We start from the raw sequence: 19,778 nt of genomic DNA, 5'->3' as shown, positions 1-19,778 counted from the left end.
TAGTACCTGCCAATTTCTGCGGTGTAAATACTCCCACCACAGCCAATTTTAAGATACCAACTTGAAGGCACTCCCTGTGGCACTAGGAAAAGATGTGCACAGTTTGTGCACGTGTCACACAGGTCAGGCCCAGCCAGCTGCACTCAGGAGACACAAAAACTTTCGAGGGACTCCGCTGGACGCCAGACCCTGAGCCAGGAGCTCCTGCATCAAATCCTCACCACGACCCTCTGGGATGGAACCCCCCTGCCCCATTTTACAGAGGTAAAGACTGAGGCCCAGAGAGGGGAAGCCATGAGCTGAAGCTCACAGAGCCAGGAAGCCGAGGGCCAGGTTCAAGCCAGGTTGGGTTGTCCCCAAGGAGCAGGGAAAGGCGTGTCCGCTGCAGGGACCTCGGAAACCATGGCAGGCCCCCCAGTAGAAGGGAACCCACTCCCTCATGCACCCCAGCTAGGCTCAGAGGCACCGGGACGTCAGGACTGCAGGCAGCAGCTTCTAATAAGGTGTTTTCAAACAGAGAGGGAGCAGGGAGACACCCTGGTGATTTACGGAAAGGCCCATTTCTGCTTCCACTGGGGTCTGGCCTCTGCTCACCCCTGCCCTGGAACCCCCCAGCAGCCACCTCTGAATCCAAATCGTTCAAGGAGCCCGGATGCCCGTGGGCTCCCCACTGGCCTGAGCTGGGCTGGGGCACAGGCCCTCCAAGCTTAGGGCTGGCCCCCGCTGGCCGGTCTGCCCGTGCACACTGCCCAATCTTGCTAGCACGTTCCATCGCCGCAGTGAGAGTGTGATGCCCACTGGGCACGTCTGTACTCCAGAGACCCAGTGCACTCCGTGCCGCATCGGGCCTTAGGCTCGGGGAGACCTAGGAGGGGGCGACTGTCATCCATCCTCCTTCTGCAGGTGAGGCCCAGAGAGGGAGACAGCCCACCCAAAGCCCACAGCCAGGACCCCCGACCAGGGGAACTGGTGGGAAGGTCAGCGCACAGCCTGTGAGGATGGAGGTGGGTCAGGAGCAACAGGGCCACGCACCAACACCCGACCCCACCAAAGTCCCCCCAGAATAGGTGAGGGCAGGGAGGCTCCAGGAGATGATGCCAGCCAGCCATGGGGTGGGAAGGACCCAGCCAACCCCAACAGGAAGGGGGTGGCATTCCTGCCAGGGAAGCACCGAGCTAATTACAGGGGTGAGGGTCACAGAAAACACCTTGCGATACACCTCAACTTTTATCAGAACAGTACAGCAGCCCAGCGCTGCACTTGCATCGCCTTATTTCATCTTAACAAGAACCCTGTGAAGGCAAGACCACGTCCCCACTTCACGGACGAGGAAGCTGAGGCTCAGAGAGTGATCTGCGTGAAACTGCACAGCTAGTGGTCGCCGTGCAGGACAGCAAGTCTGATTTTTCTAGGCCCCAGAGCCGGGGTTTTCCCACTAAGTCACGGAATTTTACAGTCAAGTGCACACATCAATGTGCAGCTTGAAGCCTGTGCTCGTCTGGATGCACCATGTGGCCAGCAGATCAAGACACAGAACATTCCCAGCTCCACAGGGGGGCCTGGGTCCCCTCCGAGTTGACACGCCCCAGAAGTCACCCAGTTCTCGCCTCTGTCATGATGGAGAGCTTTGCCCACCAGCCCTGCCAGTCCAAAGCCCCCTCACCCCGGGGGATCTGGACCTGGGGGCAGACGTGCCACAACAAGTGAAAACCAAAGACCCCGCATGATCCCCAACCCTGTTCGGGCTCCTGTGCTCCCCACAGAGGGGAAGCGAGTTACCCTGAAGGAACTCTGTGCAGGGACGGGAGCTGGGGGCTGCCTTGGCTCTGCCCGACCCCCCTCCTCAGCCTCAGTTTCCTCTCCTGAGCTGCGGGCTCCAGAGTGAGCCTCCGTGGAGTGGGGGTTCCAGGAGGCGCCCCGAGGATGCCCAGCAACAGGTGCAGGTTCAGGGTGGCCTCTCTGAGTTCTTATAGCATCAGTTTCTCTCTGTCCCGCGCCCACCCCTCGTCCAGGCAGCCGCCAGCTCTCCTGAAATACCCCAAGTGCCTCTGGAGTTCCCAGCGAGGGGCGCTGTTCACACCCCCAGGGCCGCGAGGGTGCAGAGGGGCACTAGGGAAATACCTGTCCGTGGAGGGGCCCTGCTTCCCTTCTCCCCTGCAGCACAGTCACGGTGTCTTTTACAAGCCCCACCCTGCTGCCCCACCTGGCTACCACCCTCCCGGGCTTCCTCTTGGCCTTGAGATAAAGAACACTGCCTTCCCGTGCAGGCACCTGCAGGCCCTCAGCCAACCTGGCACATAGTAGGTGCTCAAGAAGCAGCTGTTGCATGAATGAATGACAGTAAGAAAGAGGGAAGGGATGGGGCCAGTGGGGAGGCAGCCAGAGTGGGGGCGAGAGAAGTGGGCATCACCCGCCTCGTCAAAGCCCCCTGCCCCGGGTCCAGGCCCCTCAAGGCCTCTGGGTCACCAGGGAGAGCCCTCGGCGGGCAGCCTGGAGCCTTCCCTGCCCCGGCCCTGACCCAAATCCTGCTTGAGAGAGTTAACTGAGCCGGCACCGGGGTGGGGAGGCGAGCTAGGGAGGACAGCAGCCAAGACAAGCAGCGAGCCTTCCAAAGCCCCTTCCCAAGACCCACGCGGCCGCGGGGGGCGGTCCGCACGCAAGTTCCGGATTCCACAAACAGACCAAGCAGCCAAGGGTTGACAGAATACCACCCCCACCCCCACCAAGCCCCGGGGATCCGCCCGCGGCCCCAGCGCCCTGCGCCGTCCCCCACTGGGGCTGCGGGGGCCTGATGGGGTGAGCTAGGCAGAGGGCTGGCTCCGGAGCACCTCCTCCCTTGGACAACTGCCTTGGTGGGAGGCGATGGTTCTGGAAGAAAAAACAAACATGCACCGAGGGAGGGAGGAAGCAGGCAGCAGATGCTGGCGGGCGAGACACAGTGTCTGGGGGAGGTCAGGGCAGGCTGGTGGGTGGCTGGGGGAAGGGGGACCCCCCAGGTGCCCTGTGGCGCCAGGCCAGGGTTGGGGCCCCAGGCTCTTCCAACTGGGCCTGGCAGGCAACTGGGCAGAGAAAGTGTCCCTGGCTGGATGCCACGGCCCAGGGGTCCTCCTGCACCCACCACCAACATAGCCTGGGCCCCCCACACCCCAAAGTCCTGGCTTCCGGCTTGGGTCTGACCCCACCATTGGACAAGTGGCCCAAGCCCAGCCCTGGGGCCTAGCGCCGTCCCGTTCACTATTCTCCACTGCCTCTGCCTGTAGTCAAGCCCTCGGAGCTCCCCCCGACAGCACCGTCCACTCATTCACTCATTCACTCATTCATCTAGAAAACAGTGAGCGGCTAGGATGCCCCAGGCCCTGCTGAAGTTGCCGAGGAGCAGACAGACCTGCCCTGCACTGTGGAGCTCACTCACTCACCCTCAATGGCTCCCTTGTACATTTAGGATAACCCAGACCCCTCAGAGCACATCTGAAGCAAATAACCCCTAGCTCGAACCCCCCATGCCAGCCCCCCAAGTATGCACCATGTTCCTCTCTCTTCTAGGCCTTTCCCCAGAGTGGTTGCCATGTCCCAGGGCCCCTTTCAAGATTCTTTCTGAAAGCCACCCCCCACCTCCATGAAACACCAGCTTTAAACTGAAGACCCGTCTCCTGGGGTGGAGATCAGGTTGACAAACACACCCGGGGGGTTGCTTCAGGAGGGAGGAGGAGGGGGGCTGGGGAAGGGCGGGGCAGCCAGGCAGGGATCCAAGGCTTTATGGACAGCCGTTGTTCCCTCGCACCCGGGGCCGTCCACCCAAGGTGGGAGACAAACTTGCCGCGTGACAGTGCACAGGCCACTTTCCTCATAAGCCTTCAAGGGCCCCCACTGGCCCCCATACAAAGACCAAAGAGAGGCTCAGATTGGCACCCTGGGAGTGGGCATTCACAGCCTTGACCAGCAGCCCCTGCCCGCCCTCTGCTCCGGCCCCACACTCGCTTGCCACTCCCCTCCCCCAGGCACATGCCGTGCCCCTCCCCGCACACTGTCCCTCTTCTCTAAATCTAGGTAAGGTTCACTCAGCTCTCCTGTCCCCAAGCCCTTCCCTGGCTGCTGCCCCAGGAGAGGAGCGGCCGCTAACTCCGCTTCACGTTTAATCTTCACTCCTGCTGCACAAAGTCAGTGCTCCCACCAACCCACTTCACGGATGGGGCTACTGAAGCAGAGAGAGGTCAAGCTCCATGTCAAGGTCACACAGCTTGGAAGTGACATCCTGGGGTGGGCCACCCACAGCAGCAGGCCAAGGGAAGGTTCCCCGGCCTCTCACCTCCATGCTCCCAGTGCACCCAGTGCACCCAGCCTGCGTCCCAAGCCTCAGAGCTCCCAGCCCCGCTGGCCAGAGCCCCCCAGGTGACTGGGAGCGCTGGGGACCAGGGGACCCGAGCAGAGGGAAACAGAATCTGCTGTGCCCAGACCACGTGGCCTGCTGGGAGGGGGTGACCTTGACCTCAGTTTCTCTGTAATATAGGGGCCCCAAGGAGCTGGTCTCTGGGGTCTCACCAGCCCCCCATGGGGAGAAAGCCAAGTCCGGCTTCCCTCCTTTCCGGCCTCCTGTGGCCCAGCCCGCGCTCCTGCCCAGGAGAGACCCCGGGCAGCAAAGGGGCGGGAGGGGCCAGGAAATCCGGGAGGGGCCGCGCCCCACCCCCACCCCAGCCCGGCGCCGGAGGGGGCGCCGGCTGCCCCCAGAAACGCTCTCCAGATGCGCGAGGGGCTGCCAGCATTCCTGGAAGGTAGCGCCGGGCCAGCCCGGGCTGGGGGGGCGGCGGGGGGTGGCCCCGGCTCCGCAGCCAGATGCGCATCCCCAACAGCTGCCCCGGCGCTAATAGGGTCAGCCCCTGGCTCCAGGGAGCCGCGCGCGCCGCCGGCGCCTCCGCGCCCCACCCCACTCCCGCCCCCACCCACCGCGGACCCCCGCCCCGAGGCCCGGGGGAGGGGCCAGGAAACCAACACACCCTCCCTCCCGCCGGGGACCCAGGACCCCGCTCCTGCAGGGGAGGCGGCGGCGGGGCGGGGCACGCTCTGCTTTTCTGTTTTATTGGACGGTGCTAAATTTAGGGCCCTGGCTTGGGGGGAAGAGGCACACATTCCTTCTGTCCCCCAGACTGCTCCCCCCAATTTGGGCTGGGCCCAGCTGCCTGGAGCCCCTGGGACCCCCTCCCCAAAAACGGCCTTGTCCCCAGCCCACCCCAGGATCACCCCGCCCCCCTATGCAGAGATGTGCAGTCACGTCCTGGGGGCGGGGGGTGCAGGGGAGCCAGATGGGGGATCAGAGCCAAGAGCCCACCCCCTCCCGCAGCCCCGGCCTGGCCAGGGCCAGAGGCAGCCTCCCCCTCTGCTCCCCAGATAACGGCTCCACAGCCGCCTTTGTCTCTCGGGTGTAAACCGAGCCAGATGCAGCCTAATCCCCCAGCTGGGCCGGATTTGCAGGCGGCGGGGGCCCTACCCCCAGGCCCGGGTTCCCAGGGCTGCCCCCCCACCATGGCACACCCAGCCTCTCCCACCTCCCAGCAGGGGGCCAGGGGCCAGGCCAGGACAGTGATGAGGCCCCCAGCTCAGGCCCTGGCAAACCAGGGGTTCGTGGAGCCGCTCCGGGGTATAAACTGGTGAACTGAGAATGGCAAGGGCTGAGCCCACAGGGATGCGGAGGAAACGTCAGCTGCCAACCAGGAGCCGCCCTGCCGGGATGACCACACAGCCCGTCCCCAGGGCCTACGCAGCAGCTCTCGTGCCCACGGCCCTGACCAGGTGCTGCTCTAGGTCGCCCCACGTGGGAGCCCGCTCATCCCCCAAGAATCCAAGGAGGCAGGAGTCATAACCCCGTTGCCCAGACAGAGAAACGGGGGCTGGAGAGGTCCCACAGCTAGGGAAGGGCAGGACGGCGATGTTTAAATGAGGAAACAGAGAGGTAAAGCAACTTGCCTAAGGTCACACAGAAAATGAGAGGCAGTGGAACGAGGCAAGAGGGGCAAGTGCAGGAAGGGGGATTGCGGGCAGGGCCTTCCCGGCCTTTGCCAAGGCTGTTGTAGCACTAGGTGGGGTCCTCAAAGTGGAGCCTACAAGACTCGCATCCACCAGATGATTGTTAAAATGCAGATGTCCAGGCCCTTGTCTGGCTCTACTGAACCCAAGTCCCCGGCGGGGGCCCTGGAATCTGCCAGCCGGGGCCTTGTCTCAGGGGCACATCCAAGTTTGAGGCACCACCTGTGCTGCCCAGGTGTTCCTAACACGTGTGTGTTGGGGGCAGAGGTGGGCAAGAGGGGAGGGGTCTGGGCCTGGCTCAGGGGCCCAGCCTCCCCCCACTGTCGGGGCCATCCAGGCTGGGAGCACAGCCTCCCCTGGGCAGGGCCAGCCAGGAGGCAGGTGGGGCAGCCAGCAAGGAACCCACCACGTGAGTCTGACAGATGCCAGCCTCCTTCCAGGGCCATCTGTCACCCAGTGACCCCGCCCCACACGTCCCACACACACGGGCACAGGCACACACACACACCACACATGCATGAACACACGACACACATGCACCACATGCACACACACCCACAGGCCACACACATGTACAGGACACCCCACGTGTGCACCAGACACAGCACACATGTGCACACAGATGTACGCACCATATATGCACAAATAAAAACACTACACACACCTGTACCGCCTCCCTCACATGTGTACAGACACACACCACACACTGGTGTGTACACCCCACCCAGACACACACACGTGCAGACACACAGCTGCCCAAACAGATCCCACCCAGTAAGAAGAGGGAAACAGGGCCCCTGGGGCTGGCCTAAATATTCCAGAGGCAGACACGCTCCATGCAGCCCCGGCGGTGAGGGTCCCAGCTGGGCTCCAGCCCCCTGGTCCTCAGCTCTGGGAGGCCATTCTGCCAACCTGGTGCCTCCTGGGGCTTCTCGCCCCCATCAGAAGTTCCCACTGGTGGGTAGAGTGATTTGATTCATAAAAAATGAGGAAATGAATTCATGATGGGCTGAGAAACATGGTTTGGCAGATGCTGCGCCTGTGCAGGCGTGGGGTCTAGGGAAGGAAGTAACTGTGGCTTCTCGGGGGCTGGGTGGAGGCTGGGACCCCCGGGGCCTGGGTACTGACTGGAGAGAGCAAGGCCCACGGTGGGTGAGAGCCACAGGGAGCCCCCGGCCCCCGGGAGGCAGAGGCAGGCCCCAGGCCAGGGCCTCAGCCCACCAGCAGCAGCCAAGAGTCCTGCCCAGACTTGTGCACCTTATCCATTTGCAACTGGAGTCATTCATTCATTCATCACTCACTCATTAATTCAGCTGTATCATAAAAGGCACAAACATGGGGTTGAGAGCCTCAAGATGCAGCAGGAGTGGAGAGAAGCCCTCTTCAGCTGGGGTGGTCAGGAGGGCCTCCTGGAGGCAGCGGCATTTGAGTTGAGGCTTGAGGGGTGAAAAGGAGCTTCTGGGCAGAAGAAAAGCCATATACCCAAAATGATTAGGTGGGGTCTCCAGAGGCAGAGGACTGTGTTTTGGCAGAACCCTGCCTACCAGAACCTAGCAAGAGGCACTAAGTGTCGGGGGGCTTATGGGGGGGAGCCACCCTCTCTCTCACCCTGTCTGCTTCATGCTCAGGGTTCACACAGGCGCTCAGCCAGCGGGGACTCCCTAAGGTCCACGTGGCAGGAGACCCAGCCTGGAGGGTCTGCCTGTTGGACTCCCCCCACCCACGTCCTACCAGGACAAGGGGCCAGGGAGCTGCCCCATCCTGTCCTTTCTCTCTGGACTCTCGGAGGCCTGTCCACACCCCGAGTCCCCGTCATCTCTCCATCGGAGGGTGTCAGAGCCCAGAGTCCTCCCAGGGGCCGCCCGAGCAAAGTCCTCGGCCCCCGTCCTGCCCACAAGGGTCGCGCTCCGAGGAGGGCAGATCAGGGCTCGGGTGGACAGGGAACGTTTGTGTTCTGACAAACGAGGGTTGGTCTATTTCAAAGTGGCCTCTGGGAAGCACTGCACAGCCCCAGCTTCTCTTCCGATGATCTTCGGAGGCTCCGAAGGCAGTGCCCAAGGAACAAGTCACAAACGGGCCTGGCTCACTGCGGCCTCCCTGTGCCGCGCCTCTGTCTCCCTGTGGGTCTGCTGAAGGCCAGTGCCCTGGGTTGGCTGCCTGCCGAAAGGGTCACTGCCGTATGCCCCTGCCTCCCCCATTCAGGGACGTGAGTCCGGTCCGGCCCAGGTCCCGGGAGGCCTGGCACTCCCTGAACCAGGCAGAGGGGGCAGGCCACGCCCTGGCATTCACAGATGTCACAGGAAAGCCACGGGACAGATGTCCGCCAGATGGTCAGCCCTGGGGGTCCCCGGGGGCCAGCACTGGCGTAACGTCCCATTTGCTTTGGCGAGGACGTCTCCATCCCCCAGGCGTTCTGCGATGAGCAGAGTTATCTAAAGCACTCGGGTGGTTTTCACAGGGAGGAAGGAGCACAGATGACCTTGGTACAGAAGGAGGCCCTTGGGGGCTTCGGGAGGAAAGCCCGAAGCCCAGGAAAGCATCCCACTGCTCACGAAGGGAGCACTGCCCAGAGAGCCCCCAGGGAAGGCAGCAAGAGGGGTTACAGCCGGCCAGCCACCCGTCTATCCCACCCACCCAGCCACCCATCTGTCTGACCATCTGTCGATCTATACATCTACTCATCCATCCGTTTGTCCAACTGTCCAAACATTCAACTGAATATCCAGGCATGCACACATCTACCCATCGTTCTAATCATTATTCTGTACTTGTCCATCCATCCATGCATCCTTCTGTGCACCCATCATCTTTCCCTCCATCCTTCTACCCACTCATCCTTTGTAAGCAACTCGTCCACGTCATCTGCTCAGCGTCTGTCCCTCCCCACCGATTGGGGCTGTCAGTCACCCAGCCCTCTTCCCCCTGCAGGGGTGGGTGCGTGCCCAGGCTGGGCCACTCGGAGTCTGCCCTGGGACAGCTGCCAGTCACCTATGCTCTCCATCCGGGATCACTAGATGTCACCCTAGAACTGCTGGTGGCCAACTCTGGGTGCATGTGTGGAGAACCTACCGGAGAATGAAGCCCACACGGGAGAAAGCGGAGCTGAGGATGGAGAGAGTCAGACCTGGAGATGCTCGATGAGCTCCAGGATCCAAGAGTGCCTGAAGCCAACGTCACGCCATCAGCTGCAGGAGTCAACATCTCCCCCTACCCTTTGGCTACAGCAAATTGGAGGTAGGTTTGTGCCACCTGCAACTGAAAGGGCATAGGTAAAGCAAGCCCTTCCAATACAGTACAAAGAGATTTAGAACTTTCCAGATGCTCAGCCTGAGCCAGATGAGGACATGTTAAAGACAAATGAGCCTGATCCTTGCTTGCCAGAGGCCAGCACCCCAAGAGGAGAGGCAGTTCTCAAACACAAACAAGTAGTTTACTAAGCCAGGCAGCCCAGGACCAGAGGGGCGGAGAGGCCAGACAAAGCCCTTACTGCCAAGCCTCAGTGTCCTCGTTTGTAAGATGGAGACGGCGCCACCGACAGCACAGGGCTGTTGTGAGGATCGGGGAAGGGCCAAGCACTCTGGGCTGCCCACCCATAGCTATTTCTACTCCCTACTTTCTTTTTTAATTGCAACTTTAGGAAAAGCTCCTGCTTTATTACACCAAATAATTTTCCCATGTAAAATAAATGTCCAGTAGTTCCTGGTACGTGGGAAGAGAATGTTTGTTAAAGTCACAATGAAGTCTTAACTGATGAAAGCTTAGCTATATAAACAGCACAAGTTGAGAAAAGGTTTGCTCTCCAAACCTATTAGACTGGATGAAGAAAGGTCAGTATTGGCCACCTTGCGACATTCAAGGAGGTTGAGGGGCCCACTTGGTAAGGGGCACCCCTGGTGTGTCCTGCCCACATAGTAGATAGCGCCAAGAAGGTAACCTGGCATGCCTTGGTGATGACCACCATATGGACACGAGGCAGCAGTGGTACCCCTACTTTTTTGATGACACAGGTTGCGCCCATAGAGGCTGAGAAGTCAGCTACTCATGTTTCCAGGCTCTCCTGCAATTAGAGATGGACATGTGACCCAGTCCTGGCCAACTGTGTCTGAGTTTGCTAAAAAATCTTCTGGGATACTCTCCTCCCCAAAAAAGAAAGGGGTAAGAGATCCCTCTCTCCCTTCTCATCCTAATTTTGGATGCTATCATGGAAGAACGTGATGTTTGGAGCTCTGGCAGCCATCGTGCAACCATGAGGAAAGGGCCAAGAGAATCACACTTGGATTTACTTTGATTTAAGGAAAAGATTAGTTCTTGTCCAACTGGGGCTGTGGACTGCAGTCCACGCTTTCTCCTTGGTTGTGGGAGGTGCTTCTGTGAAGCAGTTGAAAGCAGGGATTCTGGAGCCAGCCTGCCTGCGTTTAGATCCCAGCTCTAGTACCTGCTGGCTGGGTGACCTCAGACAAGTCACTTAACCTTTCTGTGCATCAGTTCCCTCCTCTGTAAAATGAGAATAGCATTTGTGAGTATTAAATAATTTAGTACATGAGAAAACACTGAGCACGGTGTTTGGCACGAACTAAGCACCCGGTAAACATCAGCTGTCATAAGCAATCATAGTCACAGAATGGGGGTGGGGGTGGCAGATGGGTGCAGGGGAAGCCAAGCGGGCACAGAGGCCAAGGCCCGCAGGAGCTACGTGCCGCCTTGCCCTGTGTCCACCCTGCCAAGGCCGGGGCAGCTGGGACCAGCCGCTGACTGCAGGGAGAGCCATCCCATGATGCAGCCGTCCACCTCCCTGTGCCCGCAGGCCGCGCCGTGCCAGCCAACGCCAGGAGCCAGCCTGGCCACCTCCAGGGTAGGGACCTCTCGGCCCAGGGGACGTCAGCCCCCGGCCCAGCAAAGACTCCCACTCTGCTCTGCAGGTCCCGTTCCTCGACGTCCCCGTCAGCGTGTCTCGCCTGCAGCTGGGAAAGCCGGCATGTTGTTCCCCTCCCGCCGAGGCGCTGAGTGTGTGGAAGCAATTCCATTTGGCAGCCTCGCCACACTGAGTCAAGAACAGTTGTTTGGCTTGTCGGATGCCCAGGCTGCACGGCTGCCGGGCTGCTGACAGCTTAACCCTTTCAGGGTGTTCTCCTCCTCCAGAGAGGGCCAAGGGCCACAGGCTGGAGGACTCCAGGGTCCTTCCTAGCAGGGGAAACTGAGGCACGAGACGGCTCGCATCTTTCTGTGCCATTTCATCTTCTGAGCAGATTCTTGCAGCTTGCTGGGCTCAAGAACATGTCACAGCTCACCCACCTCCTCTCCCCAGGGCTGCCCTCCCACCCCTGGCTGCTGCCTGTGATTCATGCTGTGCTCCCCAGGCTGGACAGCCGTGCAGGGTGAGCGTCAGGCATGGCCAGTCGCCAGGGACTGCACTCATCACACCCACCCCTTCCGTGGGTCCCCATGGCAAGCCCGAGAGATAGCCATGTTACTGTCCCACTTAATCAACGAGGAAACTGAGGCTCAGGGAGCATGAGAACCTCGCCCAAAGTCACACAGACACTTCATGGTGAGGCCAGGATTCCAACGCAGGTTTGACTGACCTTCAAGATCACGGACAGAGCCTTCCCCAACTGTCCTGCCTGATGAAGGGTGTTTTCAGCCCTCCCCTGCTCAAAAACCTTCCATGGCTCCCCAGCACCCATGGGGGGAAAATGAGTTGCAAAGCCCTCCCCACTCCTAACTCCTGACATCGCCCCTCCGATCCGCTTAATTCCCACGTGTTACCTCCTCCATCAGGCCAGGCGGATTCCCACCTCCTGGATCTGCCTTCCTGCGGAGAGCCACGCGCCCACCCCCACTCTCTTCAAAGGCCGTCTCCTCAGAGAAGCCTTCCCTGACCCTCACTGAGAGCCGCTCCCAGCCACACAATCTTCTCCTGCAATACTGCCCTATCGTCTTCTCACATGCTGCTGGCACTGACTGACCAGTGTGATGTTGGATGCCTCCAACGCAGCCTGAGCCCTGGGAGGGAAGGGCCTCGCCTGTCTTGTTCACTGCTGCCTCTCCCGTGCCAGCCCAGAAAAGAGTGAGTGAGTGAGTGAGTGAATGAATGAGTGAATGAATGAGTGAATGAGTGAGTGAGTAAATGGGCGAGTGCACTTCCACATCCCAGGGCTCAGCACAGCACCCAGGGCTGGCCTGAGTGAGCCTCCCCTGTCTCTGCTCATTCTTGTCCTTCTCAAGTTTCCCACAAGCTCCCCCCACCCCACCCCAACTCCAGCCCTAATCGCCGACGTCCTCTCTCAGGGCTCTCCTAAGTAATAACCACCCTCAACTGCTTACATGTCCCCTAAGCTGCCATGTTTTTCAGGCCTCCTTGTCCTTGCCTGCACAGTTCCTGCTGCCTGGTGCCCTCTCTCCCCTACCTACCTGGCCAGCTCCTATGCATCCCTCAAGAACCCATTCAAATATTGCCTCACTTGCAAGGCAGGGCTGATCACACCCCCTTTGGCACCTCCTGTTCCCTGGACACTGTGAGGTCACAAGGAGAGACCCCACATAAGCTTACTTTCACTGAGCACAATCCCTGCCCACAGCAGGGACTCACTAAACTCATAGAATAACCAACCATCTCCTCGACTGCAAAGTACAGGCCTCCCCAACTGGGCTGGAGCCCTCTGATTTGCTCATCTCTGAGTCCTCAGTGCAAAACCCAATGGATGGATGGATGGATGGATGGATGGATGGATGATGGATGGATGATGGATGGATGGAAGGGGAAAAAGAAAGAGAAATGGATTGATGGTTGAATAAACAGAAGGAATCAAGGCAAGACAGATAAACGGATGGGCGGGTGGGTGGACAGATGGACAGACAATAGGAACTGTAGCAAGATAAAAAGACAAATGGGTAGAGGAATAGACAGTAGGAAAAAGGTTGGATAGATGGCTGAATGGATAGGTGGTTGAAGGACATACGGTATCAAGGCAAGAGAGATAATGGATTAGTGGGTGATCAATGGATGGATAGATGATGGAATGGGTGGGAGAGTGGATAGAGAGAAGATGGATCAATAGATGATGAATAGATGGATGGATGGGTGGGTGGATGGTGGATGGATAGATGGAGAGAAAAGATGGATAATGAAAGGATGGATGGATGGATGATGAACAGTTGGATGGATGGATGGATGGATGAGCAGCTGGATGGAAGGATGGCTGCTGCCTGCGTTAGTTCTTCATGGGTAACCTCAGTTCTCTGGTCAGATGACGGTCCCCTTAAGGAGCCTTCCTTTACCTTCTCCAACAAGTATATCACTGCTCAGAGTGAGCGAGTGTGTGTGTGTGTGTGTGTGTGTGTGTCCCTCAGTCCTTCTCCATGCATGCGTGCACACACACACCCACACACACACCACCCCTGGTCTCCAAGGGCAGCCCGCAGGCAGTGTGGTGTGGCTGAAGGCACGATGCCATCTCCCAGAGGGGCAGCTCTTCCAGTCTTCACTACGTCCAGGGCCCGTGCCACGCCCCTTTAGGGGTGCCCCCGCCTGAGTGAGCACATCAGCACCAGGAAGCAGACTGCTGTCTCCATCTTATGGAGGAGGCAACTGCAGCCCAGAGAAGTTAGGGACCTGCCCGCGGTCACCAGCTGTGACCGAATGAGCCAGGACTGCAGCCCGTACCCCAGCCACGGGGCACCAGCAGGCCCGGCTCACCCCGTGCTCCATCTTGGCACTGTTTGGCAAATTCACTCTACTTGTCCTTCATTTTAATTTTATTTGTCTCTTCTACTTAGTAATCTCTCTTAAACTAATGCCCTTTCCAAGCTTAATATGTTTAATTTTATATGACTACCGTAAAAGGAAAATCAGTATCAAGCAACATAAATAGAAGGTAACCCCAAAAATACACACCGTGAAAATCAAACAACATTATTTAATTTTAACCAGATATTGCTAACTGATGAAGGTCCTGGGCCGGGGAGATCAGCCAGCCCGATGGTTTTAAGATACGTCCACAAATTCCCTGACCCTCCTCCCTGCAAGAGGTGGAGCCCTTGCTTGTGGGCCAGACTTGGTGACTCACTTGTAACGAATTGAGGAAGGCGGAAGTGGCAGTGGGCGGCTCCGAGGCCAGGTCCCTGGAGGCCCAGCAGCTGCCTCCTTGCCCTCACTCTGGGGGAAGCCAGCTGCCCCTGGTCAGACACTCAGACAGCCCTGGGGAGAGACCGCCTCGGCCGAGGACAGCGTGTGTGGAGGCCATCGTGTAAGTGGCCTCACTCAAGCCCCCGGACGAGACCACAGCTTCTGCCAACCTTTTTGTTATAGCTTCATGGGGGATGGCGAGGCAGACCTCCCAGCCACGCCCCTCCCAGCTCCTGACCACAGATGCTGTGCTAACACATACTTGCTGTTTTAAGCAACTAAGTTATGGGGCAATTTGTTACACAGCAATAGATAGCTGATACAGCAAGACAGTTACACCCACCCGAGACTCCCTGTGTGAAGTGATCAGAAGAACTGAAGGACAATCAAAAGGGGAATACATGTCTCCAGATGGGACTCGATATACTCTTTGATAACAAGCGGATACCTGCACTCTCCAGTTCACTCTCTACCTAGCAGCCCAAGGGACGTGGGTGATGTGTAAATCGGGTCACACTTCAATGGAACTACATCCCCCCCAACAGATACAATCCCCCCTTAGAGTTAAATCCTGTCCTGCTGTCATCTGGCCCCTGCTGACCACACTGACCCCACCTGCTACCCCTCCTCTGGGCCCAAGCACTCCAGCCACAGAGGCCTCCTGCTTTTCCTATGAAACCCCAAACTCAGTCCCACCTGGGGGCCTCTGCACTTACTGTTTCTCTGTTCCCTCTGCCTGGAACACTGTTCCCGTGGCCATTGCTCCATGAGGGCTCTGCTCAGAGGACTCCCTGACCACACCATCTATCGAGAATCCCCTCAGAGCCTCAGTTCCCTGGCGCCCTCCAGCCCTGCCCGGCTGTTTTTAGCTGCGGTACTTGTCTCAGGTGAACCATGTTGTACAGTTACTCAGTTACTTCTTCAGTGTCCTTCCCCCACCACGGGTACAGGGACGTGCCTGCCATGTTCGCCTGCATCTCCATCCCTCAGAATGGGGCTTGGCCATAGTAGGTGCTGGGCAGACCCCCGGGGAATGAATGAATGACTGAGGACCACCAGGGCTCAATAACCAGGAAACCAGGAACCAGGATTTGAACTGAACAAAGCTGTAAAACCAAAACTGGAACAGACCACGCTAATTTGTAGAGCCCGAGCTAAACCCAAATATAAAAATGCCTTCTCAACCGCCAGCCAGACCGAGGATTTTTCTTTTTAATGAGTTTGGCTCCAGAAATCGCCTCTCTCCGTTTCTTAACCTCCTCTCCCCTCTCCTTCTCCCCTTCGCTCTCTTGTCAAGGGGAGCTTCTCCTGCCTCAGTTCTCTGTCTTTGGGGCCTGCGAGTGGCTCCACTGCTGCCCTGGTGATGGAGGGAAAGTCCCTGCCTCCAAACCCTCCTAAAAAGGGTGCTGGCCCCACTGGCATCGTCAGGTTTGGGAGTTTAAGAATTCACAATCACCACAGGTTTGAAAGAATTTTTCTCTTTTTCTGAGATCAGGACAAAGAGGCTCGATGGGTTTGATTCCTCGAGAACGGAAAGCCTCGCTGAGCAGAACACAAACAAAACCAACCCGGAGAAACAACCCGGCCAATGGCATTTTGGAAAAATTTCACAAACACACTTTGGGGGTCTACCACTTTAAGAATTTGTTTCTTCTTTTGCTCACACAAATGAAAAAAAAAAAAAAATAGAGAAGTCACCTTACACTGAGACTCTGCTGTGGCCACAAACTTCCACCGCAGCGAGGGTGCGAGAGGCCCCCTCACCAGGAGAGGGGCCAGAGAGACAGAAAACAAACAAACAAAAGCTCCCAACCGCCAAGGGGCAGGCGGAGATGTATGTGTTTAATGGGGCCCCATTTTCTCGTTCCTGGGCTCCATTTGTGGGTGAGGAGGCTCTGAAATTCAGTGCAATTTCTAAATTGTTCGATTGGACAAGGAGATGATAGTGTGCCGTTTGTTGGGGGGTGTTGCTGTTTGGAAAAATATTTATAAACCTCCTGGCAGTCTTTCCTCAGGGTCCAAAGCTCCTGGTGGACAGGGGAATCATCGACAACATCCTAAAACTTTCTTAAGCGATCGGCCTGCACATGAAAATCTCCCCCTATGGGCGACGTGGAGCCCACATGTCACACTCTTGAGGTGCCCCGTCTCCAACCCTGCTGGGTCTGACCAGCCACCCCCCAAACAAGCAGGCAGGTCAGGCCGGCCCCGCGGTGACAGCTCCACTCTGGCCCCACCCCAGGCCCGGCCCTCACATGGACATGCTGGACAAAGCTGTCCTCGAGGCCTCGGTGGGCCCAGGCGCCGGGCAGAGTCTGGGGGTGGAGGAAGGTGGCACCTCTGGCCTGAAGTGCACGCGTGCTCCCGCCCGAGGACCCCGGGGAGGGCGGAAGGGCAGTGGGGCCCAGGGTGGGCTCAGCCACGGGGAGTGGGGGGGGGGACCCTGCTCTCTGCCCTGGCTGGCTGGGCCTGTGCAGCCCACACCCTCGGCAGACCCGGGGCCCACACATGGCCAGCCTGGTGTGGGCCTCTCCTGGCTTCCCAGGGGCTGGCCCAGCTGGTCATGGGTGACCCCGTGGGACCGGGGCCGGGAGAGGCTGCGGAGTCAGCTCCCACCAGGGCTACCGGGAAGCCAGGCCGCCCCACCCATTAGCAGAAAATCACCCGGGCTCCCGTCCCGGCCTGACGTGCCGGCTGGCCCCCAGCCCAGGCGAGGGGCCGAGGCAGGACAGCAGGGTCCCCGCCGTGGTGCCGGAGTGGCTGGGGGGCGTGGCCCAGCCCGCCTGGAGAGGTTCCTCTCGTGGGCTGTGGTTATTTAAAGAGCCGGCTCTATTTTAAAGCCTCATCTTGTTCAGGAGGCCGCGGGTGCTGGACCCAGTTAGGGGCTGTGGGCCAGTGGGCAGCCCCGGCTGGGGGTCCAGAACCGGGTGAGCGTTTGTTTCCGGGGGTGGGGAGCCTGCTGCGGCTTTAACAGGGGGCCAGCCAATCCCTTTTGGGGGAAGGAATATAACTAGTCCTGTTAGGCAATGTGCATGTGCATATGTGTGTGTGCATGTGCGTGCATGAAAGAATGGAATTGTGTATGCATGTATGTGGCACACCTGTGCATGAAGTATATGCGTGGCACGTGTATGTTCATGCATGTGTGTACACGAGTGTATGCATGCACACACATGCAAGGGTGTGGCACATGTGTGCAAGCATGTGTGTACGTGTGCATGCATGCATGTGTGGCAAGTGTGTGTGCACGAGTGTGTGTGTCTCCAGGAGAGTGTGACCCACGCCAGCAGCCTGCAGTCGACCTCCCCAGCAAACCAGCCACATGGTGGGCTCCTCACTGGAGTCCAGGCCGCCCGCAGCCACCTGCCTCCGCACTGGACAGCTGCAGAGGCCAACGCCTTCCAGAGGCTGGCCTTGCAGGCCTCCCGGCTTCCCGGCCTCCCAGCCTCCTGGTCTCCCGGCCTCCCAGCCTCCCAGCCTCCGGGGCGGGGGGAGGCAACTGGTCCCTGCAGGCCTTGTCCAGCTCCAGGATTTTATGGCTCATGGCCTAGTTTTCCTGGCTATGGTGTCTCAGAGAAGGGATGAGCTCGGAAGTCTCTGAGTGGTTGGGGTCCCAGAGTGGGTCTGCTGGGGGGAGGGGGAGGTGAGTGGGGAGGCCAATTTGGGAAGGTTTCCTGAGGAGAGGAGCGAGATGGGGAGGAAGGGGTGGGAGAGGGAGAAAGTGAAGCAGTGAGAGAGAGAGAAATAAAGAGGCAGACACAGAGACCCACAGCAAGAAAGAATCAGAGAGAGACATACAAAGAGAAAGACAGACAGACACGCAGACTGTGAGCGAGATCCAGAAAGAGGGAGACTGAGAGGCAGAAGCTCAAAGACAGATGCAGGGAGAGGAAAAGGGGGCGACACAGGCCGGGGGAGAGCCCGAGCAGGCCAACATGAGCGTGCAGGCCGAGTTCAAAGGGGAGGGGAAGAGGCGGTTTGACGACCCAAGTCATTGAACAATCTTTGGCACAGCCGCTCCGAGGCTCCTGGCCGCGGGCCCGGCTCTGAGCTGAACTTAAACAAACCCCCGTCGCAGCCATCTGCTTGATTTTAAAATAAATCAAACAGTCTGCCGAGCCGGGGGCGATCGGGTTTCCATGTGCGCTGCGGCCTGCTCGCCTGCCTGGAGCCTCCCGGGCCGCTCCCAGCCAAGGCTCCTGGCAGCCCGGGGCCCGGTGGCTCCTCCAGGAGCAGGGAAGCCGGACCCCCACCAGGCCCGGCCCGAATGGAAGCCAAGTGCTACTTTTACAGCCACCCAGCGGACAGGGGCACCCAGGAAGTGCTTGAAACCCCAGGCAAGGGGTGATGCTGAGGTGCCTCTTGCCCAGAGGGGTGGATTCCATGTTTTGGGGCTCCCCCTGTGCCCCTTGAGAAAGGGGTGAGGGGCTGGGGATGGGGGTGCTGGCCCGCCAGACCAGGACGATGCCCTGATATCCTGCGAGAACCCACAGGCCAGCAAGTGGGGGTGGCAGCAGCCCACGGCACAGCTGGAGAAGCAGGAAACAGCAGCAGGGCCTCCCCCACCTCCCCTGGGCGGGGGTCACCCTGGGAGGTGCCACCCACCCATCCCAAGCTCCTGCCACCTGCAGGGCCCAGAGACAAGAGAGACCAACACCACTGGCGCCTTCACTGGACACCTCTGCAAAAGGGGCATCAGGCAGAGCAACTGATGGCCTCGGGAAGCAAGGAGGGTTGATGGTCTCGGGGCTGCAGCTGGCACGGGGGGCTTCCTGTGTGGTTCCAGGCATGCAAGAAGGAAAGAGATGGCTCCTGGGGATGGGTGGAGGCTGGGACACAGGTCGTGGTGGCCTTTCAGTGGCCCACGAGCAGTGTTCCCAGGAGGAGACTGGAAGAGGAAGGGGTGGGCTCTGGGCAGTGCAAGCGCATCCTGCTGTCAGAGGGGATTCTAGAGACGATGCCAGGTGGGCTGAGCCGGAAGAAACTACCAGGTGGGGCCAGGTGAGCCCCTCGGGTGCAATTCGGATTCAGGTCTGCCCCAGGCCCCAAACCTACTTTTAACCAGCACCCCGGGATTATTCTGGACCAAAGTTTCAAAACGGAATTTATTTTTAAAAACACCGCACAGACCCTTAGATGACACAAGGCGGACCCTCGACATTCACCCGTGGTTTGGTTATTACAGAAAAGCACAGAGGATGCCTACTGGGCGCCAGCAGCTGTGGTCATGAGATAAAGCTCGAGGGAAGTGGGGTGGGCAGAAGCTGGGCCCTCACCACCCGCGAACCGGGCATGGTGGGAGGGCAGCGGGGTCTGGGCAAGGACCCCAAGACCACCAGACGGTCCCAGGTGAGGCCCCAGGGAAGAAAGGCAGTTTCCAGGGCCCACCAGGCAGTGAGCGGCTGTGCAGAGCTCAAACCAAGGTCCAGCAGTCCCAAAGCCAGGCCTTGCCCACTGCGCTCGACACATCACCCTTACTTTGTCCTCCACTGGGGTCCTCGGCCCCGAGACCTGTGCCTGGTGCTTAGCCAGTCTCAGAAAGTATCAGATGAAGCAGGTTGGTTCTCCTTTAAAAATCAGAGGAGGCAAGAAGGGGACTGCGTTTTAAGGCAAGGAAATGAAGACCCTGGAGGTT

Source organism: Choloepus didactylus, chromosome 22, assembly GCF_015220235.1.
Source record: "Choloepus didactylus isolate mChoDid1 chromosome 22, mChoDid1.pri, whole genome shotgun sequence".
In the NCBI taxonomy this organism is placed as follows: Eukaryota; Metazoa; Chordata; class Mammalia; order Pilosa; family Megalonychidae; genus Choloepus; species Choloepus didactylus.
The sequence above is the reverse complement of the archived record's forward strand: the minus strand, read 5'-3'. Positions refer to the sequence as shown.